Source organism: Paramisgurnus dabryanus, chromosome 5 (genome assembly GCF_030506205.2).
Source record: "Paramisgurnus dabryanus chromosome 5, PD_genome_1.1, whole genome shotgun sequence".
NCBI classification, from domain to species: Eukaryota; Metazoa; Chordata; class Actinopteri; order Cypriniformes; family Cobitidae; genus Paramisgurnus; species Paramisgurnus dabryanus.
The window spans coordinates 2,110,441-2,127,761 of NC_133341.1; the positions used below are offsets into that span (position 1 = coordinate 2,110,441).

The 17,321-nt window shown below is 35.7% G+C and overlaps 1 long non-coding RNA gene across 1 annotated transcript; it reads right to left on the reverse strand.

Annotated features, from left to right (window-relative positions):
* Nucleotides 1–9,776: 9,776 nt before the first annotated feature.
* Nucleotides 9,777–16,321, reverse strand: LOC135774071 (uncharacterized). Its single transcript, XR_010543625.2, has 4 exons — nt 15,975–16,321; nt 15,663–15,745; nt 15,452–15,506; nt 9,777–10,150 (listed from the first exon to the last, which is right to left on the reverse strand). It is a non-coding gene; the product is annotated as an uncharacterized lncRNA (long non-coding RNA).
* Between the last annotated feature and the right edge of the window lie 1,000 nt (nt 16,322–17,321).

Sequence of the window (17,321 nt, forward strand, 5' to 3'; positions counted from 1 at the left end):
TGTTTCTTCTTTCATATCATGGCATTCTTTCTCCTTCTCTCCTTCCTACGAGCTCTGATGCATTGGTTGCTCCTCCCACTTGGACATTCTGGGGTCGCTCTCATCCTTCTGTCTCCCCCAGTTTAGGCCCCTGTGGCCGTGTTTAAGCTTCTCCGATCTGTCGACTCTCAGATAAGCAAGATCATCTTGCACAATGAGGCATGTTGTCTTATCTCCTCCTCCTCCTCCTGCTCCTTTTATTTTCTGTACACAAATAGCTCAATAGATAGACAATTAGTTTCTTTATATAACACTTAACTCCATATTTCCTCAATACACATAGGTCGATCGGCGAATATTTCATGCAGTGTTAAAGGTGTACTTTTGTTAGTTTACATGCTCATTAATACAAGGTAAAACATCAATTCTGTTAAGATTAGTATTTTTACACATTTTCGTTAAGTATGGCTTTGATGATAATTCCTTTTCTATACTTTTTTATCTACCATCCCTTGCAATTATAGATTATAGTCAAATTTTTCTTCGCTCTTATCCGTCAAATCAGTTTTTTAGTTCTTATCACAACTCAGAATCTTCATTCTTATCACAAATCAAATAATAAATTTTCATTCCACTTATCCATGTACATCTATGATAATAATTGACTGAAATTTTTCACTTCTATACAATCTAAAAAGATCTCCTGACACTCTGAGGCCCTTTTTATGTTCCACATCTGTTTGCCCATGCTGGCAAAATCAACTTTTCTCCTGTGAGCCTATTATTCAATGACAACCAATCATTTGATCAACCATTTCGCGTTAATCAACCAGACTAACTTTTCAGCATGTTGCGGTTCATCCATTCTATACCTGTATAATGTTTTTTTTCCTCATAAGTAAATACCTAAATGCAAGTATCTATTTCTTATCCAAATCAGAATTCACAGTAAAAATGTTTATCAAATGGAGAAACACTTGTCAGCAAAGTATGTAGTTTTTGGAACATCAATCTTTTCTTGTCATTAATTGCTCTTAAATCGTAGACTAGATACAAGTTAGATTTATTTGCTTGAAATGCTAAGTTTGTTACAATCATTTGTTATTTCTTTTCCCTATTCTCACAGCTTTTTCTTGTTTACCTATGGTGTTATTTGAATTTATTTATTTTATCTATTTTATTTTATTTTCCTTTCCGCCATAGCTGTTCTATGCCATTTATATTTGCTTTTTAGCTTAGTACCATCATTGGAGTTCTAACTTCCTCTGTAGAATACCAAATTTAAAAACCCCAAATTTTCATTATGCATTTCTTCCTGTCAGATTAATAGGTGTCTGATTTGATTTCAGAAAAGGTAGTCACACCTAACAACATAAGTTCTTAATCAGCCTTTAATTTTGTCTAGCTGATTTTCTCATAAAGATTGTCTGTGTCCCTATAGTATCAAGGTCTTTACTAAACATTGAACGGCTGTTTACTCTTTCCCCTTTTTCACTCAACGGCTTGTATGAAGATGGAAAGTTCAGTGTCCAGTTTTTCTCTTGTCTCCAAGAAAATTATTGTCTTTGAGTCTCCTTCTGGACTCCACTCAGTCTTTTTGGTGTTTCATCCTTGTAATTGTCTCTGACCATATGCAGTGCCCCCTTCACTGCTTGAGTTCAATTATAGTCCCATTCAAATACAATGTGTTCTCAGTCCAGTTTATGAGTTACTCCTCTCTTTGCAACTCCAACACTTTGATGTCCCACACAGTTTTTCATTGTCTGTTTCTTGCCAGCTTTTTAGTCACTTTCTTGAATGTCAAAGGATGAGAGCTTTCAGCCTTTCAAGGTTTACCTTAACCCATTGCAAAATATTGCCTTTCAATTTAAAATAAAATTTATTTTGTGACCACATTCAATTATCAGATGAAGACTCCTCTTCATTTTGTTAAATCTTTTTTCCTTTATATAATTTATCTGTGTCATTCACCTTTTAATACTTTTTCTGTCCTTTTTAATTTTTCATCTTTATTTCCACCTTTAATAACTTGGCCTCTACTCTTTTTTCTCTAATTCTAATTTGTTCTTTCTCTTTCAAAGCTTTGCCTCTGTTTTTCTGCTAGATTTTGTTTGATCTCACAATTCCCTCGAGCTATGGGAGTTGACCTTTACAGGTCAAATCTGGTGACCGTTTGTTTTCCCCTCCCTTTCTTTCTCTCTCTCTCTCTCTCTCTCTCTCTCTCTCTCTCTCTCTCTCTCTCCCTTTGAGCATTTCTTTGTCTGTTAATTATCTCCTCTTATCTTTAATTTAGTTTATATTTTTATTTAGTCATATTTCTTCTCACACAATGCCACATCAAATGTTTCCTCATTTGAACATCCAATTATTCTATTTTCTTATTCCCCACACAACAATTGTTTAATCCTTTTTTTTCCATTAATGTGACTGCCATAATCTTTTCTTTGCAATATAACACACCTTATATTTTATAATTATTTCTCATTTAACCACTTCACAAACTTATTGTTTTTATTTGTCCAATTTATATATTCTCCAAATAATTACTTAAATTTCCAATGTGTCTTTAAAATAAAATGTCCTTTATAATATTTTGTAATGTTTTGTCAAATAGAATCAAATACCATCACCAACATCTGTCCTTTTTTGGACAAGCAATCTTTTCCTTTTGAGCACAATTTTTTATTTTAATCAATCCTTTAAATGAATTATTTAATTTCTAGAAGTAGCTGTATACTTCACTGTAATAACTAATATTTTTGGCTACAATACCTCAGAACCACACTGTCTTCAAATCTAATCTTTAATACCCAGCATTTATAACTGTCTCTTATCCATACCCATATTCACATACTTTCAAACTTTATCCCCTTTTTTATAGTTTTAAACAATCTTCACTCCTGTGACACAACACCTCTCTGTGCTCTCTACAGAGCAACAGAAGAAAGACACACCCACTACTCACTCAGCCCCCACTCTTTCCATCTCAGACATTCACACACAGACTCACTATATTACAGACACGTTACATTCTCACACAAATAAAATAAAATAAAACAACTCTATCTAGACAACCTGGCCAAGTTCATCTTTCCATTACACTTCAGTCGACATGGAAAAGATTCACTTACACAATTTACCAATACGACATGACAAATAAAACAAAAACAATATCTCTCATCAGCCCGGGCCTTTCAAAACAACAAGACAAATAACACATAGATTGTACCTGACCTACAGGATTTAAGTACTCTTCTCTCCGAACCCCAACGTATCTGCCCTGACACGGTAACACTCAGGTTCGTGAAACTTCTCAGGCATTTTCTCAACTTAACATTAAATCTTTATCCAAGCCTCCAACGACAAAAATAAAACTCATTCACACAATAAACCATCATCTGTCCTAGCCCACATTCCTTTTGAAAATGAAACCCTTTGTTCTTATCATTTAATCTAGTAATCTTTAATTTCCCCTTTTTATTCTTAAATTTGGAAGAGCATTTGTGATTTGACCACCCCGAGCTGCTCAGGTGAACAATACAATCTTTAAACAAGCAAAATTGATTGATTAATAGGTGGCCACCTGATTGCATTGCCCATCGAGAAAGTTAGCTGAAGTCTCTGGTTCTGTGCTCTTTTTGATATCCCATCTGGTGTCAATTGTTTGACCAAACCTTAAATTTCAAATGTATGTTTGATAACCTATAAACCAAATTGTTAACCCAACCATTTTTCAGTAATAACCCATTAGCATTTATGTACAACCCTTTATGTATTTAATTGGGCTCTATTTATTTTATTTATTTATTTCCTTAGGGCTCATTCTTCCACACTATAACTCAGTAGTTATTTACCCTACACTCAAAGGATACACTTGCACCCCCCTTAACAACCCGCAGAGACTGCCTAAGGGAAACTCTCTCCCTGCCTGCCAGATGCACGTTCACATTTCTCTCACTAACACACAAACTGCAGCTGCATACATACACACTCAAACACACAGAGTACATATATTTTCATACATAAAACCTTGTATGCCTTAACTCTTGATATCACCTTATATACTCATATCAAATGACCATTACACTTCCATCAACACGGTCGTTAACTAAAACAATAAAATATACCACTTTAAGGCGGTATACTGTCAATTTTGATACACTTTCAACCACACAAAATTGACCTCTGTGCCATCCACTTCCGACCACAAGCACAGACTTCTATGTACCCACAGACATAGGCAACAATTACGCGTTCTCTTCACTTAAAATCTGTTTTCAAGTCGCTGTGATCAACAAAGCCATCCCCCAGTAAGTCAAATAAAGATTCATGCATGCATGCCTTAGTTAGATTGTACCCCTGAAATCAAAACCCAGTTCACATATATGGTTCTTAAATTTAGAAGAGCTTAAATTTCTCACCACTTTGAGCAAATTCTGGCTAAACAACCAAACCTAATTAATAAGCAAAAAGTGCTTACCTTTAGTATATGGCCATGTTGTTTGTGTTGCTCGTCAGGTTCGCCCAGGTTCTGGGAGGATTCCCCAAATCAGTCTGAGTCTCTGAGCCAGGCTTGGTAAATATATATGGTCTTTGTCCCCTCCCCTCATGGTTACAACAATATATTTATTTTCAGGCAAGACCCACATGACATCCCTCAGACCAGTGTCTCTTTTCCTTGACCTATTTGACCCTTGACTATTTGCTAATACTAAAACCCTTTGTGCCCTGAAACATGAATACAGACAGCTGTTCCACACAGATGGCTTTTACAACTCCTAACACAGGTGGCTTTTTAAAACACCTTACACATAAGGCACCACACAGATGGCTTTTATAAGGCATAGTAAACTACTTCATAATAAAAAGGCATAGTTGGATTATAATGGTAAACTCATGATGCACATTTAAAGATTAAAATAAACTTCTTCAATAGATAGATAGATAGATAGATAGATAGATAGATAGATAGATACACACACACACACACACATTATATATATATATAAAAAAATATATAATATATATATATATATATATATATATATATATATATATATATATATATATATATATATATATATATATAATGTGTGTGTGTGTGTGTGTGTGTGTTTACATTATATTGAAAAGTAAACCTTATCATGGTTTTACTACAGAGAAAGTTACATTCCTGTTGAACATCCGCACAAGGCTTATTATGTGGCTCATTATTCAACTCTTTTGTCTCTCAGCTGTCAATCACTGATTATTCAGGGGCTTTCCCGCCTCCACGCATACAGCCTTTCCCAAGCAAAAGTGTCTTAGAAATTGTAAATCAATGTATTGCTTTATGTGATTGAGTAGGCCATATGATTTTCACATCATTTTGAAGAAAAAACTCTAGACTACTAGATCCTATTTTGAAAAGTCTTGGGAAACATGTTTAGAATGAGTTTTGTGGTGTTATATCAGTGACTTAAAAATTTTGCTTTTTCAAAAACCACGCATAAACATTTTTCTCTCAAAAATACAAACATGTATTTACATGTTGATTATATGATATTGTAGCTCAATTTGTGATGAACACAGTGTTATGAGACTTTTGCCATTAATATGTTTTCAAGCAACTAAAAAAAGCACAAATGTCAGTACATGTCAAAACTTCCCCAGGGCCCTAAAAACCCCTTAGACCCCAGAGGGTTAAATGAAAATGAGACAATCGTAATTTTTTAAAATCTAAGTCATAGATGCAATAATGAATGATCTATGAATAGTCATTATTATTCATCGTCTTTTTATAACAAAACACTTATTTGATGCAAAACTCATCAGTTTATTTAAAACGTTTCATATGAATATAATGTTTTCTTAAGTAAAACAAGTCCATTCAATATTTGTTCTTTTATGACACAAGGTATTTGGCAATGTACATGATCCAAGTACTAAAAATTAAGATAAGGATTTTTTATTTTTCCTCCTGTTCCTCTGCATACTTGATAAATCTTGCTTGTGTATTGTATATCAGGAGTTTCTAAACTTTATCAACCCAACAGGTAATCTCAAGACCCATCATTTTTTTTAAATAGAAATATAGGGGAAAACACAAACACATTTGTTCCCTTTTAGTAGCTTTTGAATATGTTTAATTGAATAATATAAAAATACCTTATCATAGGGCTGCAAGATTAGAGCAAAAATCATAATTGTTTACTGTATTTGCATTGATTTGGAAATTATCTATTTAAAAAAATACAATGAATTGCAAGGATGCAGAAAACAGTTCACTATTGCACACTTATGTATAGGCTACTGAGGATTTAACTGTATTATTTTAATATAGTCAGTCATGAACTAAAGTGGGCCGGTCTAAGTCATGAAACTCCAGGGCTGAAAATGAGTCCCACTCCGGCCCTGGGTGGTTTCCATTAGCTTAAGCCAGGACTAGACCTTAGTTTAATTAGGAAATATAATTACACTGTAAAAAAAAAATCTGTAAAAAAACGGTAAATCTCTGGCAGCAAAGTTGCCAGAGAAATTCCGTCAAATTACGGTGTTTTTCAAAATTACATACAAAAACCGTAAAAATACAGAGAATCTTTTACAGTCCTAATTCATTAAATTACAGAATATTACTTGTTATAAAACTGTAGAAAAACAGATAAATTATGTGAAAATACACGAAATACAACTACTTTTCAGGTCAATCCCTGTAAATATACAGCTTTTATTAGTTATTTTATTTAATTGTTCTGTATTTATATAGTAAAATCCTTTTAAAATAACTTAAAAAACTGTATAACGTAATAAGTATGTGAAAATACATGAAAACCATCTACTTTTCAGGTTAATCTCTGTAAATGTACGGCTTTTAATAGTTACTTTATTAAGTTCTCTGTATTTATACAGTAATATTTTTTTAAATACAGTTTATCTTTGTAAAATAATTAAAAAGACCCGTGTAAAAACGTAGCAAGTATGTGAAAATGCACGAAAAACAACTACTTTTCAGGTTAATCTCTGTAAAAGTATGGTTTTTATTAGTCATTTTATTTAAAAGACGTGTATAAAAGCGTAATAAGTATGTGAAAATACATTGTAAAAAAACAGTTTACTCTTAAATATAGCTTATCTTTACAAAACAACTAAGAACAATGTATAAAACCCAATAAGTACATAAAATCAAAGACTAAAATATTACAGAAATATATTTTAACAGAATTATTGGACAATAGAAAAATAATCATAGTATGTTAAAATACCTCAAAAGCTACATACATAATCTGGAAATTAAGGTATTTAGTTGTCGTTATATAAAACAGTCATGTCTACCAACAATAATTTTGTGTTAAAATATAGCTAATCTCATGTATAGTAACTAAGAAATGTTATTTCTTGCAGTAAAATAAAAACTATAAAAATGTAAAGGGTACCTCCTTTAAAACAGAACAGTCATTTAAGTGAATTGTAAACAAAAATGTAATGTTAATTGGACAGTAGAAATACAAGCAAAGTATGAAAAATAGCTACATTATGATAATTAATAAAATAATTGTGTCAAATAAAATTTTTTACTGGCAAAATAAAAACATTTCATTGAGGAAAACATTTCAGGACTTTTCTCCACTCAATGGACTTTAATTGCAACCAAAATGTTGAAGTCCAAATCAATGCAGTTTCATGGGCTGTGCACAGTCGCACCTGAGAAATAGGGTCTTACAGTATCTGAAACGATCTATCATTTTCTAAAATAATAATAATAATAATAATAATAATAATAATAATAATAAACATTTATATACTTTTTAACCACAAATGGTCATCTTGCCTGGCACATTGAAGACCAGTACATTCCGTCATCACGTTGGAAACATTTTAAATAATAATAAAATAAAAAACAAAGATGTTGAAATTGGAGGGAAAATTAGATGGAATTTGCTGCCCTTCCCTGACTTTTTAAATGGAGTACACAGATAAATATATTAGATAAATGACATGACGGGTGACAATTCCAATGTGATGACGTTATGCCTGGCGCATCGCAGACCAGCACAAGCTGAACAATTGTGATAAAAAAAAGTTTATAAAGGTTTTTGTGGGTTTTTTTAGAAAATGACTAAAGAAGATCCTATTCCTCAGCTGGGATTGTGACGTGTACAGCCTCTTGAAACTGCATTAATTTGCTATTGAGGTCCATTGTGTTGAAAAATCCTGAAATGTTTTCCTCAAACTTAAAGCTAGGGTTGGTAATCCTGTTCAGATACATTTTTTATTATACTGGGTGTAATGGTCCTTCTTTCCTGAGAGTAGTCAATACATTATGTGTTCAGAAAACGGAATGAAAACAATCAGACCTCTGTAGCAGCTGGAGGACAGAAAAAACTCCGACCAATCACTGCCATTCGGTGCGTGTGTAAAGAACCAATCAGATGCCTTCATGTCTCGTGGCCCAGCCCCACTGCGCGCGCTGCCCTGCGTGCACTAATCACGTCATCGTTCCCTGAAATATTCAGTCTCACTACACCGAGTAAGCAGGAGTTTGCAGCACCGGCACAATGGAAGATAAAAAGCAGCCAAAACTACCACTGCCAGCTTTGCTGGTAACTGCTCGCCCTAATAAAAAACCTAGAAAAAGAAAATCTGAGGCAGAAAAGGCTGCAACTAAACAGGTACTGGATAAAGCCAGAGGACAAACTCGCGTAAACATCGGTGGAGCATTTGAACGGTGGAGACAACTGAGGGAGCTGAAGGGCCTGAAAAGCGATGCCGAGGTTGCGGTCTTTCTGCTGAACAGGTAATAATTTGTTTTGCTTCGGGTGGATTTGTTATTTCCATTATAAATGTTACGTTAGGCAACCTAGCTATTTTTGTAGCTAGTATTAGCCCAATGCTAACATTAGATTCTCTGTCGGTGTAAATCAGTTGAGTTACAGGTGAATGAGACATGAAGTCGTTTGGTTGATGCCTATAATGTGTTGAAATACTCGGTTTTCCTGTGACCTGCAGCTGACTCCGACTGTGGATGCGCGTTCATGTTTGTGGGGGCGTAGCTTTGGACGGAGTGCTAACGAGAGGCGGTGGAGCTTAGAAGAGGTGCCGTTTTCTAATTTTGCTAGCTCTCAAACATTACCTACCCTAGCTTTAACTTCTTTTACACTAAAGAAAGAAAAGACATGGACATCTTGGATGGCATTGGTGAGTTAAAGGAATAGTCTACTCATTTTCAATATTAAACTATGTTATTACCTTAACTAAGAATTGTTGAATCATCCCTCTATCATCTGTGTGCGTGCACGTAAGTGCTGGAGCGCGCTGCGACACTTTGATAGCATTTAGCTTAGCCCCATTCATTCAATGGTACCATTTAGAGATAAAGTTAGAAGTGACCAAACACATCAACGTTTTTCCTATTTAAGACGAGTAGTTATACAAGCAAGTTTGTTGGTACAAAATAAAATGTAGCGCTTTTCTAAGTGGATTTAAAAGAGGAACTATATTTTATGGCGTAATAGCACTTTTGGGAGTACTTCGACTCTGCGCAGTAACACCCTCCCTCTCCCATTATGAGAGTGAGAAGGGGAGCGAGCTTTTCAGGCGAGTCGAAGTACTCCCAAAAGTGCTATTACGCCATAAAATATAGTTCCTCTTTTAAATCTGCTTAGAAAAGCGCTACTTTTTATTTTGTACCACCAAACTTGGTCGTATAACTACTCGTCTTAAATAGGAAAAACGTTGATGTGTTTGGTCACTTCTAACTTTATCTCTGATTGGTACCATTGAATGAATGGGGCTAAGCTAAATGCTATCGAAGTGTAGCAGCGCGCTCCAGCGCTTACGTGCACGCACACAGATGATAGAGGGATGTATCAACAATTCTTAGTTAAGGTAATAACATAGTTTAATATTGAAAATGAGTAGACTATTCCTTTAATGATCAGGAAATGTTCATTTTGAGGTGAACTAATCCTTTAATAAAGGCCTTCTGAAGCAAATAGATGCATGTGTAAAAACATATAACTTTATAATCTAAATGATCTAGCTTCTGCCAGACGACAGTATGCATTCATATGGTGTCAGAAGAATTGTCCATCTTAGATTACACAGATTTCAGATTAAAAACAGTCTAATATTTCCACACCTGGGTTGCCATGGTCATCCGATGTAGATCCACAAGCACAGGTTTTTCTATAATCTGAAATCACAAAAGGAGGAAATATTTAAAAAAAATTATTAACATTTAGGTTTAGGATTAACTATGAATAACTCTTGCATAGTGCACCTTTAAAGTGTAATGGATTAGTTTAAAGGGACACTCCACTTTTTTTAAAAAATATGCTCATTTTCCGGTTCCCCTAGAGTTAAACATTTGATTCTTACCGTTTTGGAATCCATTCAGCCGATTTCCGGGTCTGGCTTTACCACTTTTAGCATAGCTTAACAATCCATTGAATCTGATTAGTCCATTAGCAATGCATGTTTAAAAAAAAACAAAGAGTTCAAATATTTTTCCTATGTAAAACTTGACTTCTGTAGTTACATCGTGTACTAAGACCAACAGAAAATTAAGTTGTGATTTTCTAACAGATGTGGTTAGCACTATACTCTCATTCTGGTGTAATAATCAACGACTTTGCTGCCGTAACATGGCTGCAGCAGTGATATTACGCAGTGCCCGAAATTAGTGCAAAATCCTTGATTATTACACCAGAATGAGAGTATAGTCCTAACCATATCAGCCTTAAAAAAGCAACTATTAATTTTCCATTGGTCTTAGTAACCTACACAACATAACTTACAGAAGAGTCAAGCTTAGAATAGGAAACATATCGAAACTCTAATTTTTTTAGCGCGATGCTAATGGTGTAATCAGATTAAATGGATTATGCTAAGCTATCCTAAAAGTGGTACAGCCAGACCCAGAGCGTTTAACTCTAGGGGAGCTGGAAAATTAGCATATTTTCAAAAAAGTGGAGTGTCCCTTTATGCATTTTTTTTAATTTCCAAACTCATTATGGAGGAAGCATTGATACCCCTTTTCCACCAAGGGAGAGCTGGTGCTGGTTTGGAGCCAGAGCACTCCCAAAAGTGCTATTACGCCATAAAATATAGTTCCTCTTTTAAATCTGCTTAGAAAAGCGCTACGTTTTATTTTGTACCACCAAACTTGCTCTAAAACTACTCATCTTAAATAGGAAAAACGTTGATGTGTTTGGTCACTTCTAACTTTATCTCTAAATGGTACCTTTGGATAAATGGGGCTAAGCTAAATGCTATCAAAGTGTCGCAGCGCGCTCCAGCGCTTACGTGCACACACACAGATGATAGAGGGATGTATCAACAATTCTTAGTTAAGGTAATAACATAGTTTAATATTGAAAATGAGTAGACTATTCCTTTAAGCATTCTTTAAAATTTCCAAACTCATTAATGGAGGAAACACTTAACCTGTTATTATGATTGATATTAAGGTTTGACCACAATACTGTGGTGAATATATCATTTGATTTAAAGAAAAAAAAAGTTTACTTTAATGATACAAAATAATATAATTATTTGACCACAGGATCACTTAACAGTAGCTACGTTTACATGGACACATTTAGCCTCCTATCATAGTGTTTACATGAACACTTAATGTGATCGGAACGATGTGCATGTTTATATGACACAAGATTTACCTCAGATTTGATCATTTGACATGCGCACATTGCACAAATATAGTTTCACGCTGTTTCAAGATTTGCTTTGTGCCTCACTGATTATAAAGCAGTAGCAAAAACACCCATTCACGTGTGCCCAAAAAGCGTATTTCACTTCACGAGAAAAACACATTACGTTTACACCTGGTATTTAAATCCGTCTCTTTTGTCCACTTTCGACCGCTTCTGTCCTGAATACTGTGAGGGGATGGTCTGTGAGACTGTGGGCGAGTGTCTCTGCTGTCATTCAAACCCGAGCGGGAGTAATTATGAGTTTATATGGACGCAAACTAATATTATGTCGGAGTCCGCTGCTTGTGTTTAAGTAAACATGCTGCACAGTGTTTTGTATATGTATATGTTAGAGCTTTCTCTGAATTTTCAGCGCAATTGATGAAATGGGATCGCGCAACTTTCACACGCTTTCAAAACGAAACTACGGAGATCACCCCAGTGCCGGCGCCAGCCGAGCGCTGATGAGGGGGCGTCTAAAATACCAGAGGGGGCGATCACATGAATGCATATAATTCACCCAGCTAGAAAATACATAGGTTTGGTACAATAAGTTTTAAAGTGTTATAAACAAACATCTCTGTAATACAACCACAAAAACTACAGCTATAGTGAGCAACGTACAGAGAGCTCTGAACAATACAACAACAACAACAAAAAAACGCATACCTAACGTCACATATTAGCACAACACTACTCATTAGAAGTTCAGACCCAGAGGTAGAAATACATTTTACGTAATGGTGGGGGGCAGTGTTGGCAAATAGAGTTGATGGTTTTCAGCCCAAAAACAGTCCAAACGCAACATTTTATCAACATTTTGGTTCAATTTGATCATATAACGTAGTTATTTTAACTGCCACAAGTAATGCACCAAGCTAGCGATTAAGCAGCTAGAGAACCACAATAGCAAAATGGCAATAACTCGTTTACATATACAGCTATGCTGTAGGATAGGCTAATTCAAATTCGTTAATTATAAATTTAACAATGTCTGTTTTTTATCTATTTACTCCTGATAAACAGGTGTGTGAGAGAGAGAGATCGTACAGGCTTACCTTTAACGTTAAATGCAGAACAATAATAGGCTGTTGGTTGTACGTTGACTTGCAAGGATGCTGAAGAACATGAACATCTGAACTTTTCAAAACTGTGTACAGTCTGGCTGAAGTTCATGGTGCCCGAATTTACTTAATGACAGCCGAATATTTGGATCTTTGCACGCACCTGAAATTCTCCGATAATTCATCCACGCCACGGCATTAATTGATGTGTGACAATCCGGAGTCCGGTTTGTAGAACTTCCAATGCTATTTTCCATATATCCATTGCTACAGGGCAGGCCCAGGTCACTCTCACACTCCTGGCTGTAAATTTTTATATAATTTCCCACTTCGACATCTTGATTTCCCTCTGAGACTCAGAACGCGGGCTCATTGTCGGCGTGCCTCAAGCCGTCAACAAACTTGTTCAACTTCAGGCGCGGCTGCAAGAACCAACAACAGCATGACGTCAAAGTACCGCGAGAGCGATTCGAGAAATCATACTAAGTGTCGTTTCGTCTCGCTCTCGCGGCATTTTGACGTCTTCGCCTGATGAATTCGAACAAGCCTATAGGCTATACATGAGTGGGCGTGTGTCACGGTAGAATACATGCACACTTGTTTTTTGTTTTGTTAAATAATTAGACTTTAAAATTCCCTTTAGGAAGACAATACACAAGGCAAACGTGATTTTTAAATAGCGCATTTTATCATTAAAATCCCATTCAACATTAATGGTGATCTGAGGGGGCGGGATAGTGCCAGTGAGGGGGCGACGCCCCCTCACGCCCCCTCGTGGCGCCGGCCCTGGATCACCCCCTTAAGTTGTATCAATGAAAGGCTAAAAATAGAGCTGTTCACCGTATGTTCACGCCAGAAGTAAAAAAAAAAAGACGTAAAACTTGTGTTTAGTATATTAGATTAGATAAATGGGCAGAGAGAAGGCGGTCGCGTGTGGCTGTTCGAACACATTCAACCACATGTGCGTTCCGCAACTCCAAAGAGATCCGATCGAAAGTGGTTCCGACTACCTCTGGATGTGGTTGAAAGTGGTCGAAAGTGGACGAGCTAAAAACGTTTTGAACACCGTTTACACCTGGCATTAACATCGTCCACTTGTGATCCGATCAACGAAAACGCATGTTAATGCCAAGTGTAAACAGCCTCTAAGAAACATCCACTAGAGAAGCAACGTGCATGCACTCGTCAGCCTTGCCCAGGTAAACTGATATTAACTTAGACAATAAAAAATAATAATGAAATGCATGCAAGTAAAGAAAACGGAATACAATATATACATCTCTTATCTTCCTTATAAAACATCACATTAACATTCGTATTAAAGAAGAACTCCAGTCAATTTTAACATTTAGCTCTGTTGTTTGCAGATGTGGAGTGCTGTCCGTACCGAGAACAATGAAAACAATCGCTGTTGCTTACAGTGTTATCCTCCTTTTTAGAATATGCCCCCTGTTTACTGAAACAGGGCCTGGGGCACGTTCAAGTTTAAAACAGTGTGCAACGTTTAGCTACAGTTTCCGGGTTGAACAACATATTTCCTGAAATCGGTGTGCACCGGTATGCAACGCGGTTTGAGATACATTTTCTCTTGTTTGGTGGGTGTGTCATAACTGCAGCAAACACGCGATACTAAAGAGACAGCTCGTACAATGGATTTAAAAAATAACATTTAAAAAGACATAAGGAATGACCTTCTCAGCTACCGTAGTTGCAACTCTTGCATCATTAGAACAGGGTGTTGCAGGGTGCAACGTTTTGTCGGGGCTGAATGCAGCCCTGTTGTAAATGTGCTTTTAGCTTCTTAACACCGTTGAAATGTCATTACAAGTGCCCAGCAATGTGAAGGGATTTATTCTGCTAAGATATGCATAAAAATTATCAGTTGTCGACTCATGCAATCCACAAAAAAACAATTTGCAGTGGTTATGTATGTCCATAAGTTACGGCCTATTTTACTTGCTACATATTCATTACTATAGACATAACCACGGCAATAGCTTTTTTGTGGAATAATTTTTTTTTTTGACATATTGGATCATTCGAATTCAACAATCGATTAATGTGGACTACACTGGAAAACGGGAAGTAAACCGAGGTATGCGAGCTGGCTGAATTAACATCACTTTTATGCATACCTTTCACATATACTGCAGTCATATTTACAGTGTTCACTCAGAAGAAAACACTTTACATTGCTGGGCACTTGTGATAACATTTTCAGGGTGTTAAAGAGGCTAAAAGAACATAACTGGGCCCATTTTAGTCAACTGGGTGCAAATTTTAAAAGAGGATAACACAGTGTAGCCAACAACAATTGCATTAATTGTTCTCTGTACTGACAGCACTCCATTTACAAACAACAAAGCTAAAATGTTAAAATTGACCAAAGGTCTCCTTTAATGCAGTCTAATAGTGTATTATAAGTAACGTTATATAGCAACATTAAATATACTAGATTACATTGAAATATGTTATTAATTCATATTCTTATGATTTAACCTTCTAATGAAACAACTACAATGACATGAGAAACATCCAAATGAAACATTTACTACATTTAGCACCTACCTACATCATGTGCAGGCCTGACCACGTGCGTCACGCACAGCACAAAATATCATTCAAATGGATTCTTAAAACACGATGTACAATGCATGTTTATTAACAGTTAATCAGATCTATTTTCTTTCATAAAAAATAATTAAACAAACAACATACCTGTAAACAGACCAACATCATCAGTGGATCAACGGCTTCTCTCTCACTGTCTGTCCTGAAGACATAGAGCGTACCATTGATTATTATAAGATTATGAAATTCATAATGTGCTTACACTTAAAAACTTCAACACTTCATCACAACCAACACGATCAAATGCTGTTGAGCCCTTGAGCAAAAATAAGCATTTGAACGATAAAACTCAGCATACCAGAGAAACGTCTACGAGAAAAGCACCATCACACGTTGTACATGGAGAAACCCGGGAGATGTTGCACCGATGACGTTCCCACCCTAAACGAAGACCCGAAGAAAAGTTCCCTTAATTCAACGTTATATTCTCTTCCTTGTGAACAATGATATGAACAAAATTGTTTGAGGTTCATTAACCCATTTTAATTATAAAACGGAGTATAACCAGTAAATTCAAGAAAATAATACAATATAGGGAAAAAAACCGATTCAAATAATTCACACCAGTTACAAATGCATACTTTTTATATTGAACTGAAAACACTCTTACCTTCGTTCGAAACGCAGGAGAAAACATATTCCTTATTCCAAAATGCAAATGCAGCTCCATGATATCCGAGGATGGCTCACCTAAGGCAGTGAATCGAAGATATCCGCGCAAACCCGTTGAGGAGACGCATGACATCCGTTTGTGAATTCAAACTTCTAAAACACGTGACCAAATCATTGCTGCTCATTCGACTGTTACGACCTACGACACATTCGACGTTGTGGGCGGGAATTGGCGGCAAATTTGAATCTGTGTCGCACACATACACACACAAACAAGAGATGCATAAAGTGTGCTGTTGAATAAAATTGTGAATGTTAGTTGTATGGAGTTGAAATTAGAATAATGTTATTTTTATTATTCTGTGGAAATATTTTAATCTTTGTCAAAACAAAGTCTGAAAAGGCAACAAAAGTTACAATCACACATATATATACACACACACACACACACACACACACACACACACACACACACACACACACACACACACACACACACACACATACAAAGGTTCTGTTGGGGTTTCTCCTGTAGCCTATGACTGTTGACCCTATACTTCACTACATCATCCACCCTATTTTTCAACATGGACAAATCAATTTCATACAAGATAATTTCATGTATGAGACTTTTCATTAGTCACTAGGTAAACAGCCTGAAAAATAACAAAAGTGTGGTAAACTGTAAAAATTACTTGTGCTTTATGATTATTGTGTGTTTATGATTATGATTACACAAACTGTGTAATCACTTGCTGCACAGGTTAAATTAAAATCTCTGAGAACTGTGGGCAGGATAATTAAGTGTATTAGGGATGCTTTGCCCCATGCATTCATGTCCTGTATAAACTCAGCCCTGGTAGATGGTTTTACACCCCAGAACTTGCCTGAGCTGAAGGTGACCCCTAAAAATGGATGAGTTGTAATATAAACCAGACTGCATTGTTGACAGGGATTTGGTTTTTCATAATGTGGCAAAGAAAAACGTTTGTGTGTAAAATCTGTGCATGTTGGACATTTGCAAGGAAAAACAGATACTAAATGAAGGGATAAAATCTCTATTTGTGAAGAAGTACATCCATCATGGAGAGTATTGTGTAAACATTCTATCTCCAAGCGATGTGGAGATCTTCAGTGTAGAGTTGTATTATAGCCTCAAATAGCTCGGTATCAAAGTTTAATAAGATTGTTCTGTCCTGTAATGCTTATGATGTTTTTCATATGTTTTTTGAATGTCCAAGACTTCCTTTATTTGTAATACTTTATTTGTAAAACTACCCAAAATTGGGGTTTTCATATAACAATACCTTAGTTTATATTAGGATATAAATATAAAAGTTCATGG